The 14,133-nt window shown below is 42.4% G+C and overlaps 1 long non-coding RNA gene across 1 annotated transcript; it reads left to right on the top strand.

The window, feature by feature from the left end:
* Positions 1-8,069: 8,069 nt before the first annotated feature.
* On the top strand, positions 8,070-12,818 carry LOC103676006. The gene is made up of 3 exons (XR_571977.2): positions 8,070-8,187; positions 10,504-10,641; positions 11,943-12,818. It is a non-coding gene; the product is annotated as an uncharacterized LOC103676006 (long non-coding RNA).
* Positions 12,819-14,133: the final 1,315 nt, after the last annotated feature.

Here is a 14,133-nt window from a genome sequence, read left to right on the forward strand (position 1 = left end):
TCAGAGCCCAACATGGGGCTCAGTCTCACAACCCTGTGATCATGACCTGAGCTGAAATCAAGAGTGGATGCTTAACTGACATGTTTGTGTAAGTATAAAGATAGGACCTGGTTGTTCTTAGACCAGCATCAGATATAGTCATTTCCTGCCCTACCCAGATACAAAGAAGAAATTTGAAAATTCGTGCCTTTTTTTTTTTTTTTTTTAAAGAATTAAGGGTGAAAGTCAGTTTTCATTGTAAAGGCCCGATGTCCAACACTTAATATTAGGATAGATCTCCAATCCGGATATAACTTTTTTTTTTTTAAGTAAGCATACCCAGTGTAGGGCTTGAACTCACAACCCCAAGATTAAGAGTCTCATGCTCTACCCCCTGAGCCAGTCAGGCACCCCTGGACATAACTTATTTAAGGGAATCTCTTGAATTGTACTTCAATAGTATCAGAAGCATTGAATAAATAACAAGAAGCAGCATAATTAATTATCCAAAGGCAAATTATTAATAATTCTAGGTTTTTAAAAGTGGTGTGGGGGCGCCTGGGTAGCGCAGTCGTTAAGCGTCTGCCTTCGGCTCAGGGTGTGATCCCGGCGTTCCGGGATCAAGTCCCACATCAGGCTCCTCCGCTGGGAGCCTGCTTCTTCCTCTCCCACTCCCCCTGCTTGTGTTCCCTCTCTCGCTGGCTGTCTCTCTGTCACATAAATAAATAAAATCTTAAAAGAAAAAAAAAAGTGGTGTAACACTAAAAAGAAATCCACAAAAACATTTCAAGACAAATAAGCCTCTGGGGCGCCTGGCTGGCTCAATCGGTGAAGCGTGCAACTTTTGATCTCGGGGTTGTGGGTTTGAGCCCCACATTGGGTGTAGAGATTACTAAAAAAAATAAAATAAAAATCTTTATTAAAAAATAAAAAGAAGCCTTTGTATCCTTTGTAAATTTCAGACATAGCTGCTAAAATATATGTAACTCATTAAGTTTTCAGAAGAAACCAGAAAATAGTGAGAGGTTATACTCAAAAACACTAAGTTTTAAGATTTTATTTATCTTTTTTGATTAAACTCTATGCCCACCATGGGACTTGAACTTACAACCCAAGATCAAGAGTCACATGTTCTACTGAATGAGCCAGCCAGCTACCCCTAAAACCACTAAGTTTTATTTATTTGTTTGTTTATTTATTTATTTATTCATTTTTAAGATTTTATTTATTTGACAGAGAGAGGCACAGCGAGAGAGAGAACACAAGCAGGGGGAGTGGGAGAGGGAGAAGCAGGCTTCCGGCTGAGCAGGGAGCCCAATGCGGGGCTCGATTCCAAGACCCTGGGATGACGACCTGAGCCCAAGGTAGACCCTTAATGACTGAGCCACTCAGTGCCCAGCACGAAGTTTGAAAGAGGAATAGAATTCATGGGCCACCTGGCCGGCTCAGTCAGAAGAACATGTGACTCCTCTTGATCTTGGAGTCATGAGTTTGAGGCCCACCTTGGGCAGAGCGATGACTTAAGTAAATAAATATTTTTAAAAAATAAAGAGGGATAGAATTAGAACTAAAGTCATTTCATAAAACAGAGAAGGAAAACAAGTTTAGGATTGGGAATCTGGAGTTCTATTCTGACAGTGTCTAACTCAGCATGTGATCTTGGGCAGATTACCTCATGTTTCTGGATTTCAGGGAAAATAATATTTTGTTGAATACTTATACCAGGACCTGAACTTTGTTTACTCTAAGTATCACATTTCTCATCTGCATAGTCAAGAAATTTTCAAAAAAGGAACTGTCAGTCTTTAGGTGATATTAAAAGCACTTTTTAAAAAATTTATTTAAGTGCAATTAATCAACATATAGTGTATTACTAGTTTCTGAGGTAGAGTTCCGTGAGCCATCAGTTGTATATAACAGCCAGTGCTAATGACATCAAGTGCCCTCCTTAAAGCCCATCACCCAGTTATCCCATCCCCCCACCCACTTCCCCTCCAACAACCCTCAGCTTGTTTCCTAAGGTTAAGAGTCTCTTATGGTTTGTCTCCCACTCTGATTTCATTTTATTTTATTTTTCCCTCCCTTCCCCTATGATCATCTGTTTTGTTTCTTAAATTCCACATATAAGTGAGAGCATATGATAATTGTCTTTCTCTGATTGACTTATTTACTTGCATAATACCCTCTAGTTCCATCCATGTCGTTGCAAATGGTAACATTCCAATTTTTGATGGCTGAGTAACAGTCCATTGTGTATGTGTGTGTGTGTGTGTGTGTGTGTATATCACATCTCTAAAAGCACTTTTCAATACAGCAACAGTCTTCATCGTAATTGGCCATGGGGCATCTGCCCATGCTGTCCCTCTCTTGGCTTTCATATTCATTATCCCATCTCATTCCCACATCACAAAATAGCTCCGTAAAATTGGGATGCTTTTCACCTATTTCTATAGTGGTGAAATTCCTTTTTATTTCAACATGCTCTCTTTCCTTGAAACACGCATGTGCTTTTTTCAACAACAATGTCCGTTTTGTTTATCTATCTATCTATCATCTATCTATCTATCTATCTATCTATCTATCTATCTATTTATCTTAGGTAATCTTTATGCCCAACATGGGGGCTCAAACTCATGACCCTGAGATCAAGAGTTATAAGCTCCACTAAGCCAGCCAGCCATCCCTTGGAGAAAATAATTTCCCATGTCCATAATGTTGCAGTATTGTTGGGTGCATTAAAAATAAAAAATAGTAGAAAGAATAGGGAAAAGACATAATTCTCCTATCTTCTTATTTTTTTTATTAAAACAGAAATATATCTTTCTGATTATGTAAGTAATTCGTGTCTGTTCATTGTAAAAAACCCAAAAGCACAGAAAAGTGAGAATTGAACAGTAAATCTCATTTGAAAATTGAAATTGAAAGTTAGCTCATTCAACCAGAGATAACTCCTTATTTTTAGTGTATAACTTTCTAGACTTGTTTATATGAATATACAAGCATATGTGTACATATATATTTAGAACAGATTATACTGCATTTCCTCTTTTGTAATCTTTTACAGTTGGTGACCTATCTAAACATCTTTTCCATGTAGCTCTCTCGTTAAGTCAGTCACATAAATAATATAACATGCTATCATTAGTAACCAATCTACTAGTGATGGACATTTTGTTGGTTTTCAGTATTTTGCTATGATACAAATGCTACAAGGAATATCCTTGAACATACATATTTCAACTTTTTTTTTCATTTTAACATCCTTCTATACATATCTCTGAATTGGTAAATTCTAAGTGGGATTGTTGAATCAAACACATTATTTTATTATTTTAAAAGATGTATTTATCCATTTTAGAGAGAGTGAGTGCACAGCAGTGGTGGGGTGGGGAGGGGCAGAAGGAGAGAGAGAGGGAAGGCAGCCTGCCTTCTGAGTGCAGAGCCCCATTCAACACAGGGCTCAATCCCAGGACCTCTGAGATCATGACGCTGAGATCAGACTGATCCAAGCTGAGCCAAACCAAGAGTCGGAGGCTTAACCGACTGTGCTACCCAGACGCCCCTCAAACACATTTTTTATCTTTTTCTTTATTTTTACTTTTTTTTCTTCCTCATATTTTAAAATTTAAATTCAATTTATTGACATATATTATTTGTTTCAGGGGTACAGGCCTGTGATTCATCAGTCTTATATAATACCCAGTGCTCATTACGACACATACCCTCCCCAATGTCCATCACCCAGTTACCCCATCACCCTCCCACCTCCCCTCCAGCAACCCTGTTTGTCTCCTAAGATTAAGAGTCTCTTATGGTTTGTCTCCCTCTCTGGTTTCATCTTGTTTCATTTTTTCCTCTCTTCCCCTATGATCCCCTGCCTTGTTTCTTAAATTCCACGTATCAGTGAGATCATATAATAATTGTCTTCCTCTGATTTACTTATTTAGCTTAGCATAATACCCTCTAGTTCCATCCACATCATTGCAAATGGCAAGATTTCATTTTTGATGGCTGCATAATATTCCATTGTGTGTGTTGATATATATATGTATATATATATATATGGATGTATACACACACACACACACACACACACACACACACCACATCTTTATCCATTCATCTGTCGGTGGACATCTGGGCTCTTTCCATAGTTTGGCTATTGTGGACATTGCTGCTATAAACATTGGGGTGCAGGTGCCCCTTCAGATCACTACATTTGTATCTTTGGGGTAAATCCCTAGTAGCGCAATTGCTGGGTCATAGGGTTCTTCATTTTTTTTAATTTAAATTCAATTAATTAACATATAACATATTGTCTATTTCAGGGGTACAGGTCTGTGATTCATCAGTCTTATATAATACCCAGTGCTCATTACAACACATATCCTCCTCAATGTCTATCACCCAGTGACCCCATCCCTCCACCCCTCCCCTCCAGCAACCTTCAGTCAAACACATTTTTTTCCAAAATTATTTTATTTTATTTTATTTTTTTATAATAGTATTTTTTATTATATTATGTTAGTCACCATACAGTACATCCCTAGTTTTTGATGTGAAGTTCCATGATTCATTACTTGTATATAACACCCAGTGCACCAGGCAATATGTGCCCTTCTTAATACCCACCACCAGCCTATCCCAATCCCCCACCCCCCTCCCCTCTGAAGCCCTCAGTTTGTTTCCCAGAGTCCATAGTCTTTCATGGTTCATTCCCCCTTCTGTTTACCCCCCGCTTTCTTCTTCCCTTTCTTCCCCTACCGATCTTCCTAGTTCTTATGTTCCATAAATGAGAGAAATCATATGATAATTGTCTTTCTCTGCTTGACTTATTTCGCTTAGCATAATCTCCTCCAGTCCCGTCCATGTTGCAGCAAATGTTGAGAAATCATTCTTTTTGATGGCTGAGTAATATTCCATTGTGTATATGGACCACATCTTCTTAATCCAGTCATCTATTGAAGGGCATCTTAACTCCTTCCACGATTTAGCTATTGTGGACAATGCTGCTATGAACATTGGGGTGCATATGGCCCTTCTCTTCACTACATCTGTATCTTTGGGGTAAATACCCAATAGTGCAATTGCTGGATCATAGGGTAGCTCAATTTTTAACTTTTTAAGGGACCTCCACACTGTTTTCCAGAGCAGCTGTACCAACTTGCATTCCCACCAACAATGTAGGAGGGATCCAACACATTTTTTAAAAAATGCTATAGGTTTTTTGTTTGTTTTAATGCTATAGTTTATTTATTTAATATATTTTTAAAGTAAGCTCTACAGCCAACCTGGGGCTTGAACTCACGACCCTGAGATCAAGAGTCACTAGCTCTACCGACTAAGCCAGCCAGGTGCCCCATCAACTGCATTTTAATGTTTGATATACTACTACTCTGCAGAAAGTTTGCATAGCCATTCACATTCCGTCTCATGGCATTTGAGAATGCATGAGCCACAGCGTCTCTCATACACACTGCAGAAGTGATTTTCTCCAGGGGGATATTTGTGTTTAACTTATGATATAGTTTTGCATACAGAACGTTAATCTTTTTTTTAAGTAGTTAGATTAGTTTGTTTTTCCCTTTACAGCTTTTAGTATTGGTTCTATTCTAAGAGGGTCCTACCCCAGGAAGCTTATAAAAATACCTTCCGCTGTTTTCTACCAGTGTTTTCTTTATTTTTAATTTATTTTTTCTTAAGATTTTATTTATTTATTCGACAGAGATAGAGACAGCCAGCGAGAGAGGGAACATAAGCAGGGGGAGTGGGAGAGGAAGAAGCAGGCTCATAGCGGAGGAGCCTGATGTGGGGCTCGATCCCATAACGCCGGGATCACGCCCTGAGCCGAAGGCAGACGCTTAACCGCTGTGCCACCCAGGCGCCCCTACCAGTGTTTTCTTTAGCTTCGTTAGTTAATTCTTTCTTTGTTCCCGCCATAGGAAAATAAACTGCCCTCCAGAAAGCTTATGTTTATTTACACTCCCACCAGCAATGAATGAAAATAAGCGTTTTCATAGTCCTGGGCCACACTGCGTATTGTCTTTCATTTTAATATTTTATCAATTTGGAAAGAAAAAAACATTTCTTTCTGACTTGACTTCCCATTTCCATTATTTTTCATGACGCCATCCTTTAACATAGGTTTATTAACAATTTTTATTTTTTCTGTAAAAGTTGTTTAGTTATTTGCTTGCTCTATTTTTCTGTTGGGCTTTTATTATTATTATTATTATTATTATTATTATTATTGATTTGCAAGAGTTCTTTATATTTTCATGTACATTTACAACAAAATCCAGAAGAAGCATATGAAAGATATGACCCTTTTTTCATTATATATATTCAAATATTTTGAATTGTATTTTAAAGTGTGAGTGACCGCAGATAAAGCCTCAGATTGTGCTGTCTGGAGGTAAACACTTTGGTGAGGGCCAGGGCTGGGTGGGGGGAGAAGGAGGAGAGAAAACTTTCCAAACAGTTTAGGGTAAATGCCAGGACAAAACAAACCCCTCCCCAACAACAAAGCATGACTCATTCTCATGCTAACACTCACCTATTGATGGGGGCCTCAGGTGTATGAGCCTGGGTTCCCCAAAAAAGGGCCACCAGGGAAAGGGTTAGGAGGGAGGCGTGGCCAGCAGGAAAGGAAAGGGATTCAGAGCTGTTGGTGTTCACCCAGCACCTAATACCCCATAAGATGCTCTTACGGGACACTTCGTGATTGCCATAGACTAAAGTATTTGTCTCTGCTTTGATTTACCCATGTGATGCATACGTAAAACAAAATACATGCATAACATACATAAAATGCTGTGTAATATAACAGAATATACTTTTTCCTTTAAGCCAGGGCTCTGGAGTAACAGCTGCCTGGGCTCCAAATTACATTCCATCTCCGCTAACCCTAGTAATTATAGAATAGTGCTTTTCACTCACCCTGGCAACCAGGTCAACACAGAAAACAAATTATTTTTATGATAAACCTTGCCTACCATACTCAAAGTCTCAAAACCTATGACTTTGCATCTCCCTATTTCAAAGTTCTGGATTTGGAATCCTGACCCTCCCACAGCTTCCCCCGGCTCTAAGACATCACCATTTATACCTGCACGTTTCTTTTTAGTCTTTTTCTTTTTTTAGATTTTATTTATTTGAGAGAGAGAGAGAGAGAGAAAGCATGAGCAGAGAGAGGGGCAGAGAGGGAGAGGCAGACTCCTCCCTGAGCAGGGAGCCTGATGAGGGGCTCCAATCTCACGACCCTGGGATCATGACCTGAGCCAAAGGCAGGTGCTCAACCAACGGAGCCCCCCAGGCGCCCTTGTATGTAGGCGCATAAGTAACAAGAGCATGATGTTTCCCATCCCGCTGTACAAATTTCCACTGATATCTGCATATTATCTCATTGTTGGGCAGCCACACCAGGAAATATCTCCTCTTTAAACTTGCTGCAAGCACCTATCCTAACCGCATTGAGGCCGCTGAAGTTCTTACTCAATCCTTGTTATTACTTGCTGCAGTTTTGCTTGTCACTAGCCTGCTCATAATACTTTCCTTGAAGGTCTCCTGATGATTGTGGGGGAATGCTCAGAAAAGTTTCTGCACGGCAATCAATGCGTGTCCGTTCACGGTCACGGTTACTGTTTCAGTGCATCTCTGCTTTCAGAGCCCAGTCCGACCAGCACCAGCCCCAGCCCCAGCACCAGCACGAGCAAATGAAGTGGGGTGCAATGGTGAGGACTCTGTCCCGGTTCCTGAACCTTGGACCAAGGACTAATGACTAATAGTCTACTCTATGCTAAACAAAACTAGGTAAACAAACACTCTCTGTGCCTGTGACCTTCCTGGAAAGTCTGTGATGGATTCCTTGAAAGGGAAGGGCCGCTTCATCCGCTCCTGTACTTCTTAGGAAAGTGTGGTGAAGTCTTTATGCAGTTATGACCTTATGATGGGAGAACCGTGTCTCTTCCCTTTGGCGTCCCAATTTCACCCACGAGTTTTTCCGTAGCACTGAATTGTGATCAGTCTTATCTAAAATGAGGTTAAGTCAAGGGAAAGAAAGATAAGAGCAGAGGGGTGGGAGGGAATGAGGACAAACAGGCAGGGGTGCTCTGGCGGGAAAGCCTGGAAGCCTGCAGGATGGCGTGGACATGGCATAATCTTCTTGAAACACTCTGGAAATCTCTACTTGGACCTTAAGCAACTTAGGTGAGGAATATCTTCCTTCCTTTATGCCGTGGTTATGATAGAAAAACATCATTGCTTCGTTTGACTTACAAACCGCTGTGCGGGTGAAGTCGTAGACTCCAGGAGCGCCACGTCTGGGCACGTGGGGAAAACACTAGCTTTGCTTGATGAAATTTGCCTGAAACTCAGCCTGCATTGCTCAGTAGCTGGGGCAACGGCGTGGGGGGCGGGTGTGCCGCTGGGCTAAGCAGCTGGGACTCCGGACGCGGTAGGGGAGGGAGCCCATTGTGACCGACCGGCTGTGTTACTGATGGTAAAACAACTCTTTTTGGTCTGGCAGGGAGTGATCGGGAGAACTCATGTATGGTATATTTGTTTCTTCCCCCGGTAAGCTTTCCTTAACATAAAAGGCAACAACCCGCTACCCCATTCCTTACAGTTCTTAATCTGTGACATTTGGTGTGACCAGCTGTTGCTGGCTCTTTTCTACAATTTCAGAATCTCAATGATGTCTAATTTTCTTTTTTAGCCTGAACACGTACTCCAAGCTTCCACATCCTTTTCTAACAACAATATTAGGTCATCATAACAGTGTTTACTAATAGTTTCTCAAGTTCCTCTTACTCACTGGCAATCATATAGCCATATAAGCACTTTACAAATAACACATGACCAGGGTTTCTATTATCTGCCTTATCACACTTGTCTGGTTGTCTGGTTTTTAAATTGAGTGTTTTTCCCAGTACTTCTTAGAAATCAAACATTCAGTTGGGAATTTCTTCCACCTACAGACGGACTTATTTTTAACTCTTGCCTTGGCCCCTGTTCAGGTTTGTGTCAAAAAAGCAATAAGTCAGAGCTGGATACGTACTCTTTTCCTGAGCTGGTTTTGAAAAGCAAGGAGTGAGGGAGTAATCCCATCTGTCATGCAAACTTTGTTTACCAGAGGGTCGGGCCTGTGGAAAAACACTTCCCAGACGACTGAAGGTGAATACAGAAGACAACAGTGCCCAAACTTCCCAGGCCTTGGCTCATTGTCATGGTGATGACTTACGTTAAGGATCTCTGCAGGTGCAGGAGTCTTTGGAATATGCAGAAATACTCTTGGCTTTGGGTAGATTGCCCCCATCTGCTGGGACTTTCTACATTGAACATCTAGTAGGCGATTGTAGAGAGAACCAATCTCCATTTTAGATGTCTCTTCCTCCCCTCTAGGAGGTCTAAAACTTTTTGAAGGAGAGAGCCAAGTGTTGGTTGACCCCTTTCTTTTGGGTACTGGGAAGCGGGTGCTTAACTGGGTGGCGCATCCTTTTACAATGAGAAGAAGAGGCTTTTACTGGTGTATTTGAAGGGGGGTGGGGGTGATGATCCCCAGCTGGGGAGACATAAACAGAATCTCCAATCACCTGTGGTTATAGCCAGAGAGGCCTGCTTCTGCTGCTAATTACACAAGCCCAGCTCTGGACGAATGTGCCCCAGGGACCAAAGGAACTCCCGGGTTCTTTACTACTTATGCCAGATGTCTGTCAGCACCCCAGAGATAACTGGGACAGGCCCAGTTCTCCTGTCTCTATTTCCCTAATTACTGGTTCTTTAGGACCTTGGCTCTGCATGAGCCAGACCTGGGGGTGCTGTTTACCCACCAACTTTATCTATTTAGAACAGAGACTCATCGCTTTTTACCTGGATTTATAGCCCTGTAAGTTCAACTCATATATTTCCTGCTGGAGACTGAAACTTCTTGCGGAGGGTAGCTGTGCCGAAGCTGTTAGAGACCCCGTACCTCGGGCTGTGACTGGGAAAGAGAAGGCGTTCAATGTGTATTGAATGGATAAAGTGAAATGTGGTTATCGTTATGGAAACATTGTGAGGTGGGAGAGCATACGGTCAATGGAGTCAACACAGTCTCTTCAATTGTTGTGTAATTGTTACCATCTACTGATCTCCAACGAAGTGTCATAGAAGAGACAAAATACTTCTAGTCAAAGCCACCACCTTGCAAGATAGACATAAAATCCTCTTTTGATACAGGAAAAGACAGATGCTCAGAGAAATTACGCAACTTGCCTAGAAATCACATAGCTGAGCGAGTAGCAGAGTGAGTGGGTTCCTCTGTCTCCGAGTTTGGGAACTCCCCCTACATTGAGCCACTTCCCTGAAGTTGCTAGAGATGTACAGAGTGACACTGGAGCTATGACTACACAACCCAGTGCCTGGCCAAGTAAATCAGGCAGTGCTGGAAAGTACTGGAAAGGGGCCCTTCGGGTCCTTAGAGTTGCTGCACAGTCGTGTGAGGCTGGTACAGAGCAAAGGACTTGTCTGGCTGTCTTCCTGCAGCTTGACAGCGGCATTGGGATCACATCAGAGCCTTGGCACCATGCTGGAGGGGTGAGTGACACAGGCTGCCAGCCACTCACGCTGCCCACCTCTTGCTTAGGAGTTCTCAAAAGCGATCAGAATACTCAAGTAACAATGGTAAGTGGGTAAAAAACAACCTGCATTTTCTCATTGAAACTCAAAGTCAGTCCTCCTGAGATGGGAAAAATACAGATGGAAACGGTTTGAGGCAGATAGTTCCCGCCTCCAGCTGTGCCTCGGTCTCACTTCCCCCGAAGTCTGCAGGATGATCGGGAGTTTTGGTTAGACTCCATGACCGACCTCAGCGCTCCATCAGTGAATCCCTGGGTGGAGTCGTGGTCTAGAATGATCTCTCACTCTTGCCTTTCTCTGCTAGAGTCCAGAGTCCAGAGTGCCCACATGTGGATCTTATTGGATCTTCAAATCCCCAAAGCTGTGTGAATCACTCCTGCAGGAGAGTATTTAACCTAGGAAAAGCCTCTCCTTCTAGAAAGAAAGGTTTGCTTGTCCCCTTCTGTGCAGTCACGGGGACTGGATGAGTTCTAGGATCTGAGAACAACGTGTAAGAACCACATGTTCCTTTAAGAACTCCACCTTGGCGGGTGGGGGGAGACAATTCTACCACAGTCTCACAGTCTGTGAGCTACTGTTGCCTGTTTCTTCTCATCTATAGCTGCTTAGCTGCTGGAGAAGCAAGACTGTTGGACAAACAGCAGCTGAGTTGCAAAGGGAGGTGGGTGACCAGGTGGCTTTACTCTCCTTACAGTCATGCAGAGGACTGCAGCCATTAATAGGGTGAGCTCAGAGGCAAGGCTTGAGATGTGGGGCAACCATGACCTAGTCCCGCAAATTTGGACAAGTTACTTAATCCTAATTTCCTATTTTGGGGGAGCAGGGTGCGGGGCAGAGGGAGAGGGAGAGAGAGAGAATCTTAAGCAGACTCCACGCCCAGCATGAAGCCCTTTGGGAGACTCGATCTCATGACCCTGACATCACGACCTGAGCTGAAACCAAGAGTCAGACGCTTAACCGACTGAGCCACCCAGGTGCCCCAATCCTAATTTCCTTTGTGTCCAAAGCCAGAATAATAGCAGCACCCACATCATTGGGGATCTGTATGTATTAAATGAGATCATGACAGAAAGCATTCAGTCCACAGTATGTGCTCAGTAGCTCCTGGTATTACTGTTACAGGGAGTACTGTAAAAAATCTTGTCCTGTAAATATGCTAGAACTTGCCCCTAACTCTTAACCCGTCTACATCTTCCATCCATTTCTTTATTATGACTCAGCGGAGGTAACAGGTATCATAAGCTCTCATGCTCTGCTGTTTTACACTTACTAAAATATTTTCATATGTATTATCCCAGTGCCCCAAAGACATATGCCTAATCAATATTTATTTTTATTTTTCACAGCTATCTCAGGCTGCACATGGGATGGATAATGCTGGTGACATCTTATAAAAGAAAGGAATTTGCCAAGGGCTCACAGTTAAGGCTGGGCTGTATTAGTTTGCTAGGGCTGCTGTAACAGAGGACCACAAACAGGTGGCTTAAAAGAACAGAAAATGATTGGCTCATAGTCCTGGAGGCTGGATGCCTGGGAGCGAGGTATCACAGGGTTGATTCCTTCTGAAGGCTGTAGGGGCAATCTGTTCATGCCTCTGCCCTACCTTCTGGTGACTTGCTGGCAATCTTTGGCCTTCTTGGATTCTAGAAGCATCACGCCAATCGCTGCCTTCATCTTCCCATGGTGCTCTGTATGTGTGTGTCTGTCTATAGGTCCAAATGACCCTTTTGTATAAGGACACAAGTCCTATTGGATTAGGGCCCACCCTCGTGACCTCATCTTAACTCAGTCATCTGTGAAGACTCTATTTCCCAATCAGGTCACATTCACCGGTACAGACGGTTAGTTAGGACACCAACCTCTTTGGGGAGGGTTGCAATTCAACCCGTAACGCTGGCCTCACACCCAAGTCATTTGACCTTGTTGCTGTTCAGATACCCTAATATCCTGGCTCCGTCAATCTCCAGAATCAGCTATTATGGTTTTTGTTTGTTTGCTTTTTAACAGCAAAAACTTCTGAGGCACCTGCAAAAACTATGAATTAAGGCATACCAGGGGAGTTGTTCTGTTTTTTTTCTCTTGTGCTTTAGAAAGCTTGGATTCTACTAACACTGATGAGTCTTTAAGTCCAATTATATCCCAAGGCATTGGGAGTGGGAGGTGGCCGTGGCTTAAAGGGGAAGGGATTATGAAGAATAATAAAATGTGTCTTCTAACCTGGAAAATTCATGTTCCAGTTTTGTTCTTTAGTTTTCTACCAATAAAACAAAATGATACACACACAAAAAAGTTTGGATTCTTTATTTCTGGGACGGCACTGCCTTCCCAGCAACCTAGTAACAATCACATTGTCTCTACTGTAGCAAGATACACAGCTGGAAAAGACAGAAAAATAAAAAAACCTATCAGAAGATAGAAAGAAATGGATACAATAAAAGCCCATCCAAATGCCTAATTCACTCAGGCATTTTTGTGCCTCTTTTAGTTTGAGGATAGAATCCAAAATAATGACCTCTATTACGATGCAGCATTACGTCTAGCCAGCTGGAGTTTTTTCCCTTTTTTTTTTTTTAACTTTTTATTTTGAAGTAATTATAGATGCAGAGGAAGTTACAAAGTTAGTACAGAGAGATTCCCTATGCCTCTACCCACTTTCCCCCAGTGGTTGCACATTATGTAAGTATCACCTAGTGCTTTTTAAAGATGGTTGTCCTGGAAAGCAGTAATATACCAGGCTTACTTGCTGGAAAATCTGAGCTGACTCACCCTTCCAAACACTGCCTTTAAAGGAACCCGGAACCACAGTGCCCATGGCAGCTTCCACGGTCTCCAGACGCAGACATGCAGTTGTGAGCTCCGTCAGTTTCCTGGTCTGGTTTACCTGGCTCTTTTCCAGGAGGGATTTCCTCCAGCCAGTGTGGGATGCGGCAGCCTGTTTTGATGAGAGAGAAGGGGAAATTTCAAAGCGGGGACAGTGTCCACCCTTGCTTGAGGAGACTCAGGAGTTGGGATTGGGAGGCTAGTGTGTGTTCTTGGTTTCATTTCGTTCATTTTCATGGGTGGCCACCTAGAAAAAGATACTCTGGGGGATTTGGAGAAATGGGTGCTGCCACCAAAGCGTCAGAAGAAATGAGTGAGATGTAAACTAGCGAGGGTGACGGCTTCTCGGAGCTCAGGCAGGTGTCAGAGGCGTCCAAAGGAGGAGGGCTGATTCCTGCCTGGCTTGAAAGCAGGAGATCCCCGGGGGAGATGGGAGATACAAGGGAGTCGGGAGGATGGCAAGCGTCCTAATTTTAGCAAAAGCCCATTTAGTTATTCTGTTGCCAGTTTTCTAATTATAATAGTAAGGATTCTCAAGAGTTAAAAAAAATACAGCAAGATATAAAAAAGTAAACCCACCTGTAACTCTGCCACCCAATAGTTAAAAAACAAAACAAAAACAACAACAAATTTGGTATCTTTCTTGGATGAAAAACGCACATTTTAAGAAAATTGTTAACAAATTCCAACCATTTGGGGGCGTGTGGGTGGCTCAGA

Source organism: Ursus maritimus, unplaced genomic scaffold, assembly GCF_017311325.1.
Source record: "Ursus maritimus isolate PB19 unplaced genomic scaffold, ASM1731132v1 scaffold_18, whole genome shotgun sequence".
In the NCBI taxonomy this organism is placed as follows: domain Eukaryota; kingdom Metazoa; phylum Chordata; class Mammalia; order Carnivora; family Ursidae; genus Ursus; species Ursus maritimus.